Source organism: Vipera ursinii (genome assembly GCF_947247035.1).
Source record: "Vipera ursinii genome assembly, chromosome: 3".
Classification (NCBI taxonomy): Eukaryota; Metazoa; Chordata; class Lepidosauria; order Squamata; family Viperidae; genus Vipera; species Vipera ursinii.
The window spans coordinates 24937888-24954705 of NC_139516.1; the positions used below are offsets into that span (position 1 = coordinate 24937888).

Sequence of the window (16818 nt, forward strand, 5' to 3'; positions counted from 1 at the left end):
TATTCTAAGGCAGTGAGGGGCAAAAGAAATTGTATTTAACAGAGCTTTTAATGCATTAAAAACATCTTTATTTCACTTAATCTCTGTTTAGTTTGACTGTTAATTTGGCTGGAAAATGATATTTTGATATTGTAACCTAGATATTGTACTATTTTAAAATAACACTTCTCTTTTATAAACAAGAGAAATGATGCTTCTGTGGCCAGTATCTTACTCTGAAGTAAAAAAACAACACAATATTGAACCTTGATGCATAATATATGGTATCTATGTGTTCTTATAATTCATACTAATTTAAAACATGTTGCATGGAGGCAGATGCATATTTTTATAGAAATATTTTTAAAATATTTCTTCATGTTGAAGAAATACTTTTTTGGCTATTTTTTCCCCTGCAGCGTTAAATTGGACATTTGTCTCTTGCTTTTGGTATTAAAAATTCTAGTCTTACCACCAAAAATTACTTCTGACCTTTAACACTAACATAGTTATTGGTGGATTGTGGCTACTTCATGAGAGTCATCTTTCAAAAATATAAACTAATATTTAAAGTGTTAATTTAGCCCCTTCTGTTTCATAGAGTTTTGTAGCATTCTTGCAACATGGTTAACAAGGTAGCCAAGCCATTTTTGGAGGATTGTTATTGATGGCACAGGTGTTTTGAGCAAAGGTGATCTTCAGGCAGGACTGAAAAAGATCAGGCCTGAAAATCTGAAGAGTTGTGAAGTTTTTGGAGAGAAGATAACCCTAGTTTAGAGACAGTTGTAAAAATCAAAGTGTACATTGTTCTTGATGTTTTGAATGAAGTCATGAACCCTTGTGCAGATTTGAAGTGTTTGAATAGTTTATTAAGCAGTGCCCTCTTTATTTTTTTCCTTTGTTCCTGAACATATAGTAGCATATTAATATTCACTTTTAATCTCAGTGTTTGGGGCATTTATAGCGGAACAGATACTATTAATCTTAAATTTAGAGATTCTGATTTATTTTTCCTCTTTGATCATTAAATTAACTGTTTCTATAGTGATGTAATATTTTATCTTTCTACATGCTAGTTTAATATACATTTTGAACATATTTCAGTATTCAAAATCAAGCATCAAAATCTTTACGCATTAACAATAACACTGCTCATGAATTGTTCTGAGCACAGTTTTGATTTGTTATGAAAAAAACCCACCAATAACTTGTAGCTTGTCTCCTAAGAGTGAGGAGGTGTGAGTTGAGCATTAGGACTGAAGAATTCTCAAGAAAAGCAAATCATCACCAGAAAACATAGAGACTACATGGAGTGGTTTATTATCTTCTGAATCAGTAATGAGTCAGATGTTCTAGCTGTGTGTGCTGCAGCCTTGGTGTGCTAATATTGAACCATCTGGTTCTTAAATTCATAACTAAGATATTAACCACTTACAGATTTTTTTCATTCTTTTATGATAATAGACTTGTCAGTAGTAAAGTTATTTAATTCCTTGTTGCTTTCATTTTTTCCGTTTTCGTAGTTTTAGGATCCTCATCTTGCAGGCATTCTGGTGTTCAGAAAGTATGAATATTTACAGGATTTCAAATAGATATTTGGATATCTATTACCAGTGTTAGATTTTAAAATAAATATTAAGTTAGTTTGATGGGGAGCTTCTGCTATGCACGTGTAAAACCATATGCTCAGAATGAACATGGTGAAACCTATGGCCATTAAATATTAGTTATAAATACATGGTATATTTATATATTTATATTTATGGCCAAAAGAAAGGCTTGAATGTTTCAAGGTTATAGCTATAACAAGATCCATTTTTGGAGTTGGACTTCAGACTGAGAATTTTTAATTTTTAACTTATTGTAATTGGGTTTTTTAAATCAGAGTTATAGGGGGTTTAGATTTTTTAATCAAGGATAATTTAATCTATTTTAATTGTTATTAACTTTTTGTATTGTAATGTTGTTTTAATTGCCTTGTGAACCGCCCTGGGTCCTACGGGAGAAGGGCGGTATATAAGTTCAATAAATAAATAAATAAATAAATAAATAAGATGAGAAAACTGGCCCAATTTCTTGTATGCCCCTTAAAGTTAACCACCACCCATTCAAACAAATAGCCACAAATAACAACCTTACTGTCTCTATGGGGGGCTTTGAAAACAGTAAAAGAGCATAATGTAGTATAAGAAACTTATTGAACCTGAATAAAGGTTCAATCTACATTTTATTCTTAGGCAAGAGGTGCAATAACTTTGGACTGTATGGTACTCCAGAAAGTAAATTAAAAAGGTAAAGGTTCCCCCGCACATGCGTGCTAGTCGTTTCCGACTCTAGGGGCCGGTGCTCATCTCCGTTTCAAAGCCGAAGAGCCAGCGCTTGTCCGAGGACGTCTCCGTGGTCATGTGGCCGGCATGACTAGACGCCAAAGGCGCACGGAACGCTGTTACCTTCCCACCGTAGCGGTCCCTATTTTTCTACTTGCATTTTTACGTGCTTTCGAACTGCTAGGTTGGCAGAAGCTGGGACGAGTAACAGGCACTCACTCTGTTATGAGGCACTCGGGATTTGACCCGCCAAACTGCCGACCTTCTGATCGACAAGCTCAGTGTCCTAACCCACTGAGCCACCGCATCCCTTGAAAGTAAATTAGGGCAGTATAAAGAAGTGGATGGGACCAAGAAAAAAATAAATTTCAATGTATTTATTAATTTATTAAATACATTGGATATAATAGCTCCTCATGTATTTCATAATTTTTCCTTTCGTTGCAAAAGTTTCTGCAAATTACACTTAAGATTTTGGTAGCCTGGTATGGCTGTGAAATTCAGGTAATAGATTTGGTCACAAAGAGGGATAAATAAGAGATGTGAATAAGCAGTAATAGCTATGGATACTGTATATGCCCAGTCGAATAATATGGACAGTGTTCTGCTATGCCTGTCTGGTCATGCATAAGGAAGGTTGATTGACTCCAATATCAAAACAGCAGGTGACTAAATCTATTCTCTTTGAGATGAGTAAAAGTCAAGAGAAGGAGTGATAAAAAACACTTCTGTACTAATGCCAAGGACGATCAACTGAAGAGAGTAAATAGGGTGTCTGTGTCTTATTAAGAAAATAAAAAGTCAGCTGTTTAAGAGCTTGTTATGAATTGCTTTTTTCTATAAACCTACTCTCGCGTGTAATCCAAACACCTTTAGTAAGGCTGTAATTATCTACAGTTGCCTAGGGTTCCAAATGTAATAAAACACCTCTATGCGTAGCCAAAATATATGATATTAATTTTAAGAAACCTGATCTGAAGCTAGATGGTTGATGAAAATTCAGGCTAGGGTCAGGGTTAGAAGAAGACTCCAAGATGTATCAAGAAGTAAGGAAACTAAAAAGCAATGCTTATTGTCCAGATGTACTTAAAACAATTCAGGGGTACCTTCTACCCAAACTGATTTATATTTGGAAGTTGCCGTTTCCCAGCTGAACCAATTACTCTGTTGTGTTTTAATGTGGGTGCCAGACTTACGATGTGACTTGCAAAATGAAGGAATAACAACTAAAAACATAACATAGGCAAGCATAGCGACTTCTAGTTCTTGAAGCAGCAGTAAGCTATCAAGTATATTATTTAAACATTTGACAATTATTTAAAGAGAAGGGCCCCAGTTGGGCATGTGGAAGACTGGGAAAATGGAAATATTCAGAATTCTCCAATTTCCCCTAAATTTTCCCTTTATCACTTGGTGTCTTATAACTTCTAAATCCTGTGAGCTTCTTTTCTAGGGGAGTTTCAGGTAGCAGATCCTTGTTGTTGTTGTTAGTTGCGAAGTCGTGTCCGACCCATCGCGACCCTATGGACAATGTTCCTCCAGGCCTTCCTGTCCTCTACCAAGCAGATCCTTATTCTTGTACAAATCTGTTAGGCTTCAGAGGGTGTAATACTGGAAGGAATTTGGACAAAAAAAATTGGAAGAAAATTTTGAAATGGTACTTGAAGCTTAAGTTCTGTGTACTTCAATCCAAGAGAGGCCAAACAAGCAGGATTGTAAAATCATAGAATTTAACCTCCTGTTAACTGCAGAAATCCACCATTATGGTATCCCTGCCAGATGGCCATTGTTCCTCTTTTTAGACATCTGAAAAATGAGATTCTATGACCCTCCCATAGTGGTCTGACTATACGTTCTATTTGGAAAAAAATTCCTGATTCTCAACCAAAATCTTCTTTTATGAATTTATGCATATTGTTTCTGTTGCCATCTTCTCTAACAATGCAAAACGTTTCTACCCAACATGACAGCTCTTCGGATGCTTGTCGACACCTTCCTTTTCTTCAGATTAAAAAATGCAGAGCCTTCAACCATTCCTCACTTTTTTTCTTTCTACACCCCTTATCTTCTTCGTTGATGTCATTTGACATGTTCCTTTTTCTCAATAGCCTTCTTAAAACATTGGGCTCAGAACTGGATGCAATACTGAGTGTGGCCTATCTACTACGTGTGATCTATCCAACAGAGAATAGAGAGGAATTGAGAATCCTCTTCATCTAGGAGAGGAATGGAACGGTGTGTATGAAACTTGGGCAGCAGTAGCCAAGAGTAACTTCTCATTATGAGGTGCAAGAGAACAAAGGTGGAAACTGAGAAATGTTCAAAAAGGATAATAGGCAGAGGAAATGGACATGAAAGAAGAAATGCAGAATTTATGTTGATTTGAAAATCAGCAAGATCTTTGACCTCAGGCCTGTTGTCTGCTCTAACTGTTCTATTCCATTTGCAGAGTGAGATATAATAATAAGCACCTAGAAGAATGTTTAGAACATTATATGCTGTGGAAGAATTTTTATAGAGGCTTTTACAGTAAGACTCACCTGCTCAGCATTTTTCATAGCTTACTCTTTTATTACGCTTTTTTTTCCCCTGGCAACTTCTTGGTAACTTTGTAGGTCAAGGTCTTTGTTGTTCAAAGCTGGGTTCCTTCCAAAGTATGTTGAAATCTTAATCACCAAAGAGTAAAATCCTTTTGGGGTATTTTGTAAAATTGAACTTTAGTTGGAAGTTTAAAATAGTTTGGCTGCCTTCTTGTTTCCTATCTTTATTTTTCACTTAGTATGGAAAGTATGAGTACTTTCTGAATAAGTCACCACTTATAATCTCCCGTCCATCATTATGGCTTTCAGATGTGCTGAATTTCATCTTCCAGAATCTCCATCTAGATTGACCAACAATCTGACTAGGAGTGTCTGAGTGAGTCCAGAAAACCTACCTACAGTATGTCTATAAAGATTCTCAGTCACCCAGGTCATGGTTGGTCCAAAGGTGCCTTTTCAAGAGGCAACTGGACTCTCTTGTTTTTCTTTGAAGACGTTTTGTTTCTCATCCAAAAAGCTTATTCAGCTCTGACTGGATGGTGGGGAATGGAAAGATTTATATTCCTGGTCATTTGTCTGCAAAGAATATAAATCCTTCCATTCCCCACCATCCAATCAGAACTGAAGAAGCTTCTTGGATGAGAAGTGAAATGTCTTCAAAGAAAAACAAGGAAGTCCAGTTGCCTCTTGAAAAAGCACTTCTGGGACTACCTACAACATGGGTGTCAAACTCACCACGTCACGTGATGTTTTGCGATGTATCGTGACTTTTTTCGCATTGCCGGAGTTGGGGTGGGCATGGCCTTCTCATGATGCAACCGGCCCACAGGCCAGCACCCCTGACCTACAGTATGTAGGGTTTGCTGTGACATCACAAACCTGATTCTGCTGTTATAGTTACCAAATAACATTGGAACCCTGCATAAATATTGTAGAAGTGACTATAGAAGTCTGAGTTTAGTTAGAAGATACGGGAATAATGCTATTGCTGTTTTTACAGAGGTCTAAAGTAAGGGAGCATTTTTGCTTTTAAAGTACTAGAGAAGACAACACTGATCAAGTGAAACTGACTGAGTAACATATTGTAATATACTTTGCAGAACTGAAAGATCTACGTTCTCCATGCTATATTAATTGTTATATAGTATTTTTTGTAACTGCAATGTTTGCTAGATTTAGGTCCAAAGAAAGTCCGAATAACTGTTTAGACAGTCCCTACATGTTGCGATTATTGAACTGGGATTTAACTTTTGATCTTTCTGTTATCTCCATTTTATTGGGTTTCACAGTAAGTCTGCAGAGGAAGTAAAACAGTGAAATTCGGAATTGAGCTTATTCTTTGTGTGCATATAAAAGTGAGGAAGAGAGAAAAACTTTCTTTTTCCTACAATTTATATTATGTAACAAATAATGTGTGTGTTATAAATATTCTAACAAACATTTAAGCTGTCTGTGGTGTGATACAGAATCCACTTTTTCCCCTGAAATATTTCACTGGTGTTTTACAGTATTTTTATTCATTATTTGCAAAAAACCCCTGCATATTCTTGTTTTTTAGCTTTTCTGCTCACATTCCCTGCCTCTTTAAATTATTTCTTTAATGTAACATATTAGAATATAAACACAAAGCACTATTTTAATATTTACATGTTCAGAATAATAACAAAAATTTGTGTGATTATTTTTGAATAACTGGGAAATCTAAACTTTATGAGAATTGCACCAAATTTTACAGTAGCTGGACAGCCGTTTGATGTGAATGCATTGTGTGCATGAGGGGATATTGCAAGTATACACATCTTTAAGTAGAATGGTCATTTATTTATTTGATTATTTATATCCCGCCCTATATTATTTTTATAAATAACTTAAAGGGTTGAACATATCCAATGCATGTTCCTCCTCCTCCTATTTTCCCCACAACAGCAACCTGTGAGTTGAGTTGGGCTGAGAGTGACTGACCCAAGGTCACTCAGGAGATTCTCAATCATCCAGGTTGGAGTCCTCAACCTATGGGCTGCAGCCCATTACCGGGCCGCCTACTCGCAACTGGGCTGCATGAGTGGTAGGCTGGTGCACGCGCCAGGCCATCAAATTGGAAAGGTTGGAGAATGCTGATCCAGTTCATTGATTTTTGGATGACCTGGATCCAAAATCCAAAAAAATGTTGGAAAATTTTCCTTTTGGAAAAGTACCTTTGGAACAACCATGACCTGGATGATTGAGAATCTCCCTAGATATTATTAGGCAAAATGGGTGTTCAATGAGTTTTCCATGGTTGTTCAGCAATTCACTGCAGTTGTTAAAGGAGTCGTGCAATCCTTAGTAAATCTGGCTTTCCTCTGTTGACTTTGCTTGTTGAAGCCAGCTGGGAAGGTTGCAAACGATGATAAACCTGGGATACTTGAAACCATTGCAAATACATGCTGGTTTCCAAGTGCCCTAACTTTGATCATGTTATCATGAGGGTGCTGCAATGGACATAAGTGCAAGGACTGGTTGTAAGTAACTCTTTTCAATCTGTTTTAATTTCGAACAAGTACTAAATAAATAGTTGTAAGTTGAGGGCTTTGTTTGTAGAGGGATCAGAATGAACATTGACTAGAGAGCAGGTCCAAACAGGAGATTTATTTTTTTGGTTACCTCTTGCTATCTGCAGTTGATGTTAGACTAGTCAATGCTCTTCCATGTAGGGCAAGATATACTAAGAACCTGCCTAGTGCCCTAGGTTTAATTCTTAAGCTTAACTGTATGGATTTTTCCAAGAAAAAGAAAATATGTACAATGACTGTTTTGCACACACTGCTCTTTCTAAGAATTAATCCTACAATTATGCACTTCAGTAGTTAGTCAGCAGCATTGTCTGGATGTGTGCTGTTAATGACATCACTAAATAACTATTGCAAAGTTTTTTTGTATGTGTTGTTCAGTGTGATTTAAGTTTTCTTGAATTTCACAGTCTATGCAAAAAGGAAGTCTTGAGAGCAGGGTGTTTTAAGATGACTACAGTTTGTGCTTGATCACTGGAAGGGAGTCCCATGAAAAAGTATTGACCCCTTTCAGATTTTCTGAGTCTTCACATACTTTCATTACTGAATGTTATCAAAGCTTCACGGGGGTTCTACTGATACATAAAGGGAGCTTGAGAAAAGAAACAGCACTAATGTTTAGGGCTTATTTCTTTTATTTCATAGAGTCATCCAAGATGGGATATAATAAGACAAAAAATTAACATCTCCTGGTTGTACCATGTTTAGCCATAATAAATGTCATTACTTAAATTCTTCAAAGAAATTGAAGTCAAAATATAAGCCTAATAATAAAACTGAAGCACTAGGAAAGCTGTGAATATGTAATTCATGACTAAAGAAAGAATGATGAATGTAATACATGAGCCTGATCTCTGCCAACCAAGGAAAATCAAAATACACATACCGAAACGCATGTATACATCTATTTCTGTTCATATTAATTCATTTTTTCACTTGATTCCTAAATCATTTAATTCTCAAAAAGCCACACCAAAGGAAGATAGCCTTTCCTCTCAAATCGGTCATTTCTAAATGCAAGACCTGTATGAAATATATTATTCTGCTGCTTTATTTTTCTACTAACTTACCACACAGAAAAGAGTAAAAAAAATCTTTAAAAAGAGACAGATTTTGAAGAAGAAAATTTTGTGGCTGGAGTATAACAATAGGAAATACAGATAGTCCTTGACGTACGATAACAATGGAACCTGGAAATTAAGCTGAAACTGAAAGTCATTGTGGTTGTAAGTAGAGGCACTACATGGCTACACTCGATTTTATGATCATTTTAATGTCAGCCATAAAGCAAATCACCATGGTCATTAAGTGAATCATATGGTTGCTCAGATGTTAAGCACTGTGACTTGCAATAGTCATTAAATGACTGATCATACGTTTCGGACTACCTGTATGTAGAGTACAAAATACAATAGATTAGTAATGCAAACTTTACAAATTGGCCATTAATTTATATATTGTTATCTGTGAAATTTGCTGTTAACATTTACATTTGTTCAAAATATTCAGGATTCTTTTAACCCTGTCTCACTTCCCTCCTCTTCTTTTATCTTGCTGCTGGATCTTAAAGCATTGAATTAAAAGATTCCCCAGGTGAAAAATTTTTCATGAGTTACTGAATAGTTCTTTCAAATATAAATACTGAATTTAGTATGTGTATTCTCAAACATAGATTTAATTGTGAAATATTTGCAATAGATACATACACCCTCTCTGTGTACATGTATGCTTATACACATATATAATCCTTTGTTGACAAATGGAGCTCAGCATTCCTTGAAAAAACTGATAAAAAATCATAAGATGCTTGGATTAGTTTTCTAAAAGTCCGTGCCTCAGGTGATTCTCAAGTATGATGGAGTAAAATGCTATGTTAAAATTTTGCTTCTTTTCTTCTTGAAATCAATGTATCCTTACCAGTTTATAGATAAAATTCTGATCTGTGTGTATCCTGTATATATAATAGCAAAAGCATGCACATAAGATACTATATGATTAAATTTGCCTTCTAATCATTATTATAATTAGAGGTTCATTTTGTAAATAATACAATTTAATTTGAATTTTGTACTCTACCTTTTTGGTTAGACATTTTATATTTGTGAAAAACTTTTCTTCATTATTTGCACAAAATGTATTAAATTCACTCTTTGAGATTGTCGAGTGTTTGAAAGAAACTTTACAGGCTCTAGGACAGAATTTTAACAGAACAGACAATTAAACTGAAAATTGGGGTTGATGGCAGCTCCAAATCAAGTACTGAGCTGTCACTCACAAATAGTTATTTAGGCTTGATTTGGGGAAAGTAAGTTTGGTTAAATTAAATTGGAAGACTGGGGCAAGGTGAATGATAATTATCTCTGGAGAGGAGTCAGTTGAGCATTTGGCTGATTGCTTTTGTTCATAATCTGAAGTCATGGATTTCTGGATTGTTCCCCACAACATGATGTACCAGTTGGTTTACCAGTTGGCTGGAAAAATGTCAATGTTGGTGTGTGATTATGTCAAAGACTTCAGACACATTTACAATATAGCCCGAGTTGATGCCATGAACACCCCGGGAGACTCAAAGCTGAAAAGCACATTTTATATACAGTACATAACGCTGTGTTTGTAGATATAATGTACTAGATATCTAGTAAGCTGGTGGATTTGGTCAGAAATATATTTAGGCCAAATCAGGTTTAATGATATTGAAGCATCAAAAGCTGTTGAAATACTGCTTAAATTACAATATCATTTTACTGTGATCATCTTGCATTTATGTAAGACTTTTCTGAATGTTCAAACTTTGTACATATATTTCTATAAACATACACAATGTAAACTAAAAGAGTTTTAATTGTTTTCTATAGACCATTTCATTTTTTGCCCTATTTTTCCAAGTATAAAGCCATAGCATAATTGAGGTATCTTTCATGGTAGACATGCAATTTGTATTGAAGATCAAGTTTTATTTCAGGATATAACACTATAGACCACTCACCTAATGAGGGATCTGTTACTTTCCATTTCCTTGAATTTTTCCCTACTTGGTTGTTGCAGTATTGCAAGGAAATATAGAGAAATGAGAACAAACTCTTATCTGATGTGTAAACAGTGTGTTATCAGCATTAGAATAAACAAAAGAGAGTTTGTTATAAATCTTACCTTATCTTTTTCACTGTTTTATTTCTGTGGGCAAGAGTCAGTAATGTATAAAGCTTTTCCTAGTGTTAGATATTTTCTCCTTCCAAAAGTGGCATATTTTTCTTTTAACTTGTGTTGCTTACTTCCAATAGATTACCCAAATGACAGGCACTAACTCATGGACTATTGTACATTTAAGTAGTAGACTTATTCTGCAGTACACCTTGGGTTAATTTTCTTGGAAATTGTCCTCTAATATGTAGCAGTTTTATTTTGAATTGGTGAAAAATATTTGACAAACTTCTTCATTAAAAGCATCTGTAAACATAGTTGTGACTCAAGACAACAGAATCTGGAATAAGGAACTGACAAAATGTTTAGCCTTTGGGCATTGTCTACCAATTATTTTAAAAGTGACTTCAATTTCAAGTAGTTTCCAAATATTGCACAAGTTTTATTAATCTCACTGAGAGGCTATGTGGCCATATCTTGCAACATTTAGTTGAGAACTTTAAAATCTCACCATACCTCTGTTTAAAAAAATCATGATGGAAGCAAAATTTAGGTTGCAGTGGATGTCATTGATCCTGCTAATACTTGATTTCCCATAGCTTTCCTAATTGCTTGCAATTAACCTAGAATAGAAATAAATGTATAGTTTACAAACTGTGTGCAGGATGACAATTTGTAAGGCTCTATATTGGTATTCTTGTTTCTTTAAATATGTTTATAATTGCTCTGGATTTGAGAGTAAGATTAAAGAGAATCAAGTTTTCAAATGACAGCAAATTATATAGACTTAACATATTTAAGTATTTAAGAACTGAGTCACTGGATGATAATTATACCAGGTATAATTAACATGAATAAATGTAAAGAGACGAGCATTGGAATATTTTCTTCTAATTTTGCCTAGAAGCTGAGCTGTTGGTTGACCAACCAAGAAAACTTATTTTCTTGGTTGATGGAGCCAAGATGGAAAACTTCTTTGTATATCCAAGATATGGGGAAAGGTAAATTCCACGGGACTGAAAAATAAAATTACCATTAACATAAAGTTTGCTAAAACTTCCCCATTGAAGTTGTGTGGACCTCAACTCCCAGAATTCCTCTACCAGCATGTCCATAGATCTTAGAGCTGCCAAGCTTGAGAATCACTGAGCTGGAACAATAATATTGTGACAGAGGTTTCAATATCTTTGTTCCTCTTTCACATGTTGTTTGCATTTTCCTTTTACTGCTGCCATCCTTTTCTGCAAAGAAATGGACAGGGCATTTGAATTGCATTGAATCAAGCTGGGTCAATCTTCTGGAATATAGCAAACTCAGCAATCTTTATTTACATGAGCTATCTGATTTATTATTCCTGTTATATTACACTGCAATACATGCTAGTTCACTTGTTTTGTTTGTTCACATGCTTTATAATAAAATCCCTTTCCCCTTTCAACCCAAATTCAAGTATCATCTAACCAGCAAGTTAATGCTAAGCCTTTGTGTAGAGCTTGCTATAGAAAAGCAGCAAATATAAAAAGCTAACTGAATAAATATGTGTAGCAGTTTATAAAAGGGTAAAACATCAGCAACATTGTCCCCTCCCCTTCCCTTTCTTATACTCTCCAAAATCACAGCTGCCTGTTATCTCCTACTAATGGAAGTTGAAATATTCCAGTGAGCTGATTGGTAAGACAGCCTTGAAAAGTACAGCCTTGAAAAGCATGTGCTTACACAGGCTGTAATTATCATAAAGCGTTCACTGCCCTAACCAAATACCTTCCTTAGATGTTTTAAAGAGGTTTCAGTTGCATTCATGGAGAAGGCTAACCATGCATCCATGATCAGAAACAGCATAGCTTTGAATATTGATGAGAGAGCAATAATTGTATTTGGGAGGAAGCAATAATGTCTTCCTTACTCCTTAATTAGGAAATTATAGATAGGACAAGGGCTATGAAGTGAGTCTCTGTTTGAGGGGTTTGGATGTGGAAGATATCTCCTCGCCTCTCCTTGCCATAGTCAAAAACAGGCTTGGGTATGATCTCAAAACAGTATTCTATCTTGTGAGAGTTTGCCAGAATGTATGTCAATGGATGGCTCACAAATGGTGGACTAGTCTTTGTCTAAGTCGAAAACTGTTATTAGCCCATAGAGTTTCTCTTGGGGTTCCCAGATCATCTGTAATAACTTGTCTTGCTACTTGCAGTTTTTCTAATTCCCAATTTTAGGAACTGGTATGGTATCTTCACCCTTATTTTCTGTGCATTTTTCCCCTAGTGCTCTGGACTTTAGTTTTAAAATTGTTACAGTTAGAAATTGTAGTTGTAATCTTTAGGAAGGACTCTCCGTGAATTCATATTGCTCAATGATCTGCATTGTGAAATGTAACATATGAATATTACAAGGAATGAAATCATTGTTATCTGAGTCCTCTGCATTTTCATAATGAGAAAATGTTTTTCTTTCATAGCTACTCTTGTAATATTTAGCCTGAAGCCTCAAGAAACTGATATGTAAAGAAACCAAAATATTGTTCAGAGCACAAAAAGCATTAATTTGCTATTTTAAAAGGAGAAAAGAAGCAAACAGTACAAAATAAAAATGAAGCTGCAGATTTATAAAGGCTTATAATTTTTTTAATTTTAATTTTATTTTTTGATGTATGAGTTTAAACAATTTCTTGGCTTCTTAATTGTTGGTTTTGGAATTTCAGTAAGCAAATGACATGGGCAGCAGCTGGCTTGTAGCATTTAAATAAATGATGCTTGTCCAGTTTAGTCTGTCCCCCCTTCACCCCAGTGCTCTCTAATATCTAGTCACCGTATTGAAATTAAGCAAAAGCATTCATTGCTACTGTTTCTGATTTTCACACTTCAGTGGAGTGAGAAAGAAAGACTGACACTTTTGTATCCTGTGTGGAACCCTCCAAGAGAAATTACATCTCTTGGAATTAGAATGTATTTGATCTTGGTCTGAATGGTCAAAATGAGCTGCTTTGTTGCCATGCATTTTGAGAGCCAGGAAAGTCTACAGAATAGTCTGGCTGTGAGGTCCCACCTCAATCTGTAGATCATATAGTGACCAGCTGTAAGCTGAGGGTATATACCAGTCCTGTATCTGATTTTTGAAAAAATATAAATGATGCTGTGCTTCAATCGTTGGATGGCATAGACATTGGTATTTGAGCATAGATCTTTTTAGCATTTATATTTTATTGTGTTTTACTAATCTAGGTGAAATGTTAATATACATCGCTAATCCATGTATGATATGCCATATGCTAAATAAATAACAGCTGCTTCAGCTTATTTTTAACTCACCTGATAGCCATAGATCACCAAAAAAACCCAAACCCATCCAATTAGGCTGGAAGAAAATGCTCAGACATTTCATCTTCTCTCTGTTTAAAAAAGGTAAAGGTTCCCCCACACATGCATGCTAGTTGTTTCCAACTCTAGGGGCCGGTGCTCATCTCCATTTCAGAGCCGAAGAGCCAGCGCTTGTCCTAGGACATCTCCGTGGTCATGACTAGACGCCAAAGGCGCATGGAACGCTGTTACCTTCCCACCGTAGTGGTCCCTATTTTTCTACTTGCATTTTTACGTGCTTTTGAACTGCTAGGTTGGCAGAAGCTGGGACGAGTAACAAGCGCTCAGTGTGTTACGCGGCACTCGGGATTCGACCTGCCAAATTGCCGACCTTCTGATCGACAAGCTCAGCATCCTAACCCATTGAGTAAAATTTGTGCAGTCACAGGAGAAGAGCAAGATGCTTATGTGCATGACAAAAAGTGTACAAAGTACAAAAATGATAGGAATTCAATTGATTTTGTATTAGTTGCTGTTTAATCTATTGTTACTTGTCACTTGCAGGGGTTTTTTCCCCATACTTCATATGCTTTGGAGGTTAATCTCCAATTCTCATAGTTTGGGAATAGAGTAGGGAGGAAAAGCCTGATAGCAAACTGATGCAGAAAATAGAAAAAAGGAGGGAAGTAGATAAAGATAAAAAGGAAAGTGGCATCTAGGTAAGCAATACAAAAAAGAGAAAAGTAAAAGATAAGCACATGACTGGATTACTATTTAAAACTTATGTTTATGCTTGAATCAAGTATTTTTCCCCTCTGATGGTTCATTTCTCTCTCCTCATGAATTCTGAGTTGAGAAGAAATGCTCTGTAATATTTCTAGAAAAATTATTTGTGTGTTTTAAATCAGAGGTCCCCAACCTTTTGGGCACCAAGGACCGGTTCCATGGAGAAAGGTTTACCACAGAGTTCATGATTTTGTGTGCTGCCTGCATCCCATGGATGGGGCTTTGCTTGTTTGTGCAGATCAGTTGTTGGCATGCTGTGGCCCGGTACCAGTCCACAGACCGGGGGTTGGGGGACCCCTGTTTTAAATTATCCTGCAGATAAATTATCCTTCATCAAGGAGACATAGCAATGCTAGTGTCAAGGGTAAGGGCCGATTTCAAATAGAAATGGAAAAGAAAATAATTTGGCTCACATTTCATAGATTTATCTAGCTATTACCACCTCAGTCAATTTGTGAACCAAAATATAAATAACTTGATATTCTGGCCTTTCTGAATTTTAAGATGATTTTTACAGAGCAAAGAATATATATACATTCTATATATATTTCAGAAAAATGTATATTAAGGAAGCGTGTAGAAAAAGTACAAAGAAAGCTTGAATCAATATGTATGATAAAATGATTAACACAAATGTGACTATGAGGAGAAATGTTTTATTATTTGCACAGATTTGCCATTTTTAAAAAAACTGATACAGAAATACAGTGAAATTTGTCAAAATGGGAGGAAAACTAAATTAATTTTAAATTGATAATTACATATACATATACAACAAACTCTGGTATATAACATATACATTTACAATAATCTCTGGTGTTTAACTTTAAAAATAAAGAAATTGTTATTTGTCTTTGAAATAGTAATAATACTTTTTATATTAAAACGAAGTTTCTTAATGTTTTCAGGACTGAATTTGGAATGCAGCTGACAAGACACAAAAGATCTTATGATGCCTAAAAGGAAAAAAAGAGAATTTGAAAAGTGTTAGACTGAGAAGTTATTTATTTTTCAGGTATCACATTTTTCTTTTTATTGTTTTTTATTTGATGCTTTGTTCTCTCTTTAAAATGATCATCATAATTTTGTGATAGGAACATGTATGTGGTATATAATTAATACAATGCATTTTAGCTTTTATTTGTGGATTTTTAAAAATGTAGTTATATTTCATTATATGTATATATTTAAGAAACATTATTACACTGATATTCTTGATGTCAGTTTAGTCACTATCATGACTATAAGGGGAAGATACATTTAAACGGTTTTTTTCTCCTTAGCAAAGTTAGCACTTTCTCTCCTTTTAAAGCCAAACTGGCTTTTGTCAGTGGTACAACCACAGTTTTAGTCTTCATCTTTCTGATAAACTCCAACATTATTCTTTTCTTAAGATAGCAACTACAAACACTTTTCTTTCAACATCAGTAGGAGTCTTAGCAATAAGGCTATATCTCCGCACATATTCATTGGAGAGAATATTGCTTTGAACTCAATAAAATATTTCTGGATCACGAGGTGCTGCATCCTTGCTGCTCTCTGTTTTGGAAGGGACAATCAATTCTTCTTAGCCTATAAACTTTTCATTGCTAGTTGACTTTAAGTTATCCAAAGTATATTTTAAGAGTAAAGCAAGATGATATGTGAAAAGCCTTAAATCACAAAATGTAATAAAGATAATGACAAAATCAAAAGCAGCAGTTAAAACCAGTGAGCAGCAGTGATACTCAGGGGACCTATTGTAGGCTAAGAGTAAATAGGACTGAAATAATAGGGCACCTAGCCACTGTCTCTGGGTAGGCACTTGAGTAGCCTAATATCTATTCAGGTGGGCCTGTGTCGCTCTTGCTCATCATGTGTATTGCTGAACACTATGATGCCTCTGTCTTCATGCCTGTTATTCTTATGTTCCATAAAAATCCCAATCTTGGCAGTGCTTTGCCCACAAACTGCTATAACTGTGACTGAAATTATTCACTTTAGTTTTTTTGCTACTTTGCTCTAAACTGAGATTTTGCTAGTTGAATAAGCACAATATCTTTTTTTGAGAGAAGAAAAGTCTCCATCACTATGTCGCAATGGAATGTTTGCACACAAACATTCATAGGTTCCAATCATTGGCAGGCCTGCTTAAGTCCTTGCCTAAATCTCTAGAAAGTCATTATTAGTGTGCACAGTGCAGAGCGTTATGTTGATATAATGG

General features: G+C 35.3%; 1 protein-coding gene across 4 annotated transcripts in view; it reads left to right on the top strand.

Annotated features, from left to right (window-relative positions):
- Positions 1-16818, top strand: part of ZHX3 (zinc fingers and homeoboxes 3) — a 45059-nt gene that overhangs the window by 6956 nt on the left and 21285 nt on the right. For 2 of the 4 annotated variants that reach the window (XM_083358799.1, XM_083358802.1), the window contains exon 2: positions 15524-15630. The gene's annotated coding sequence lies outside the window, so the exon portion shown is untranslated. Of the gene's footprint in view, positions 1-11440; positions 11538-14323; positions 14549-15523; positions 15631-16818 lie in introns of those variants that run through there. The other 2 variants (XM_083358800.1, XM_083358801.1) reach the window with 2 other exon arrangements.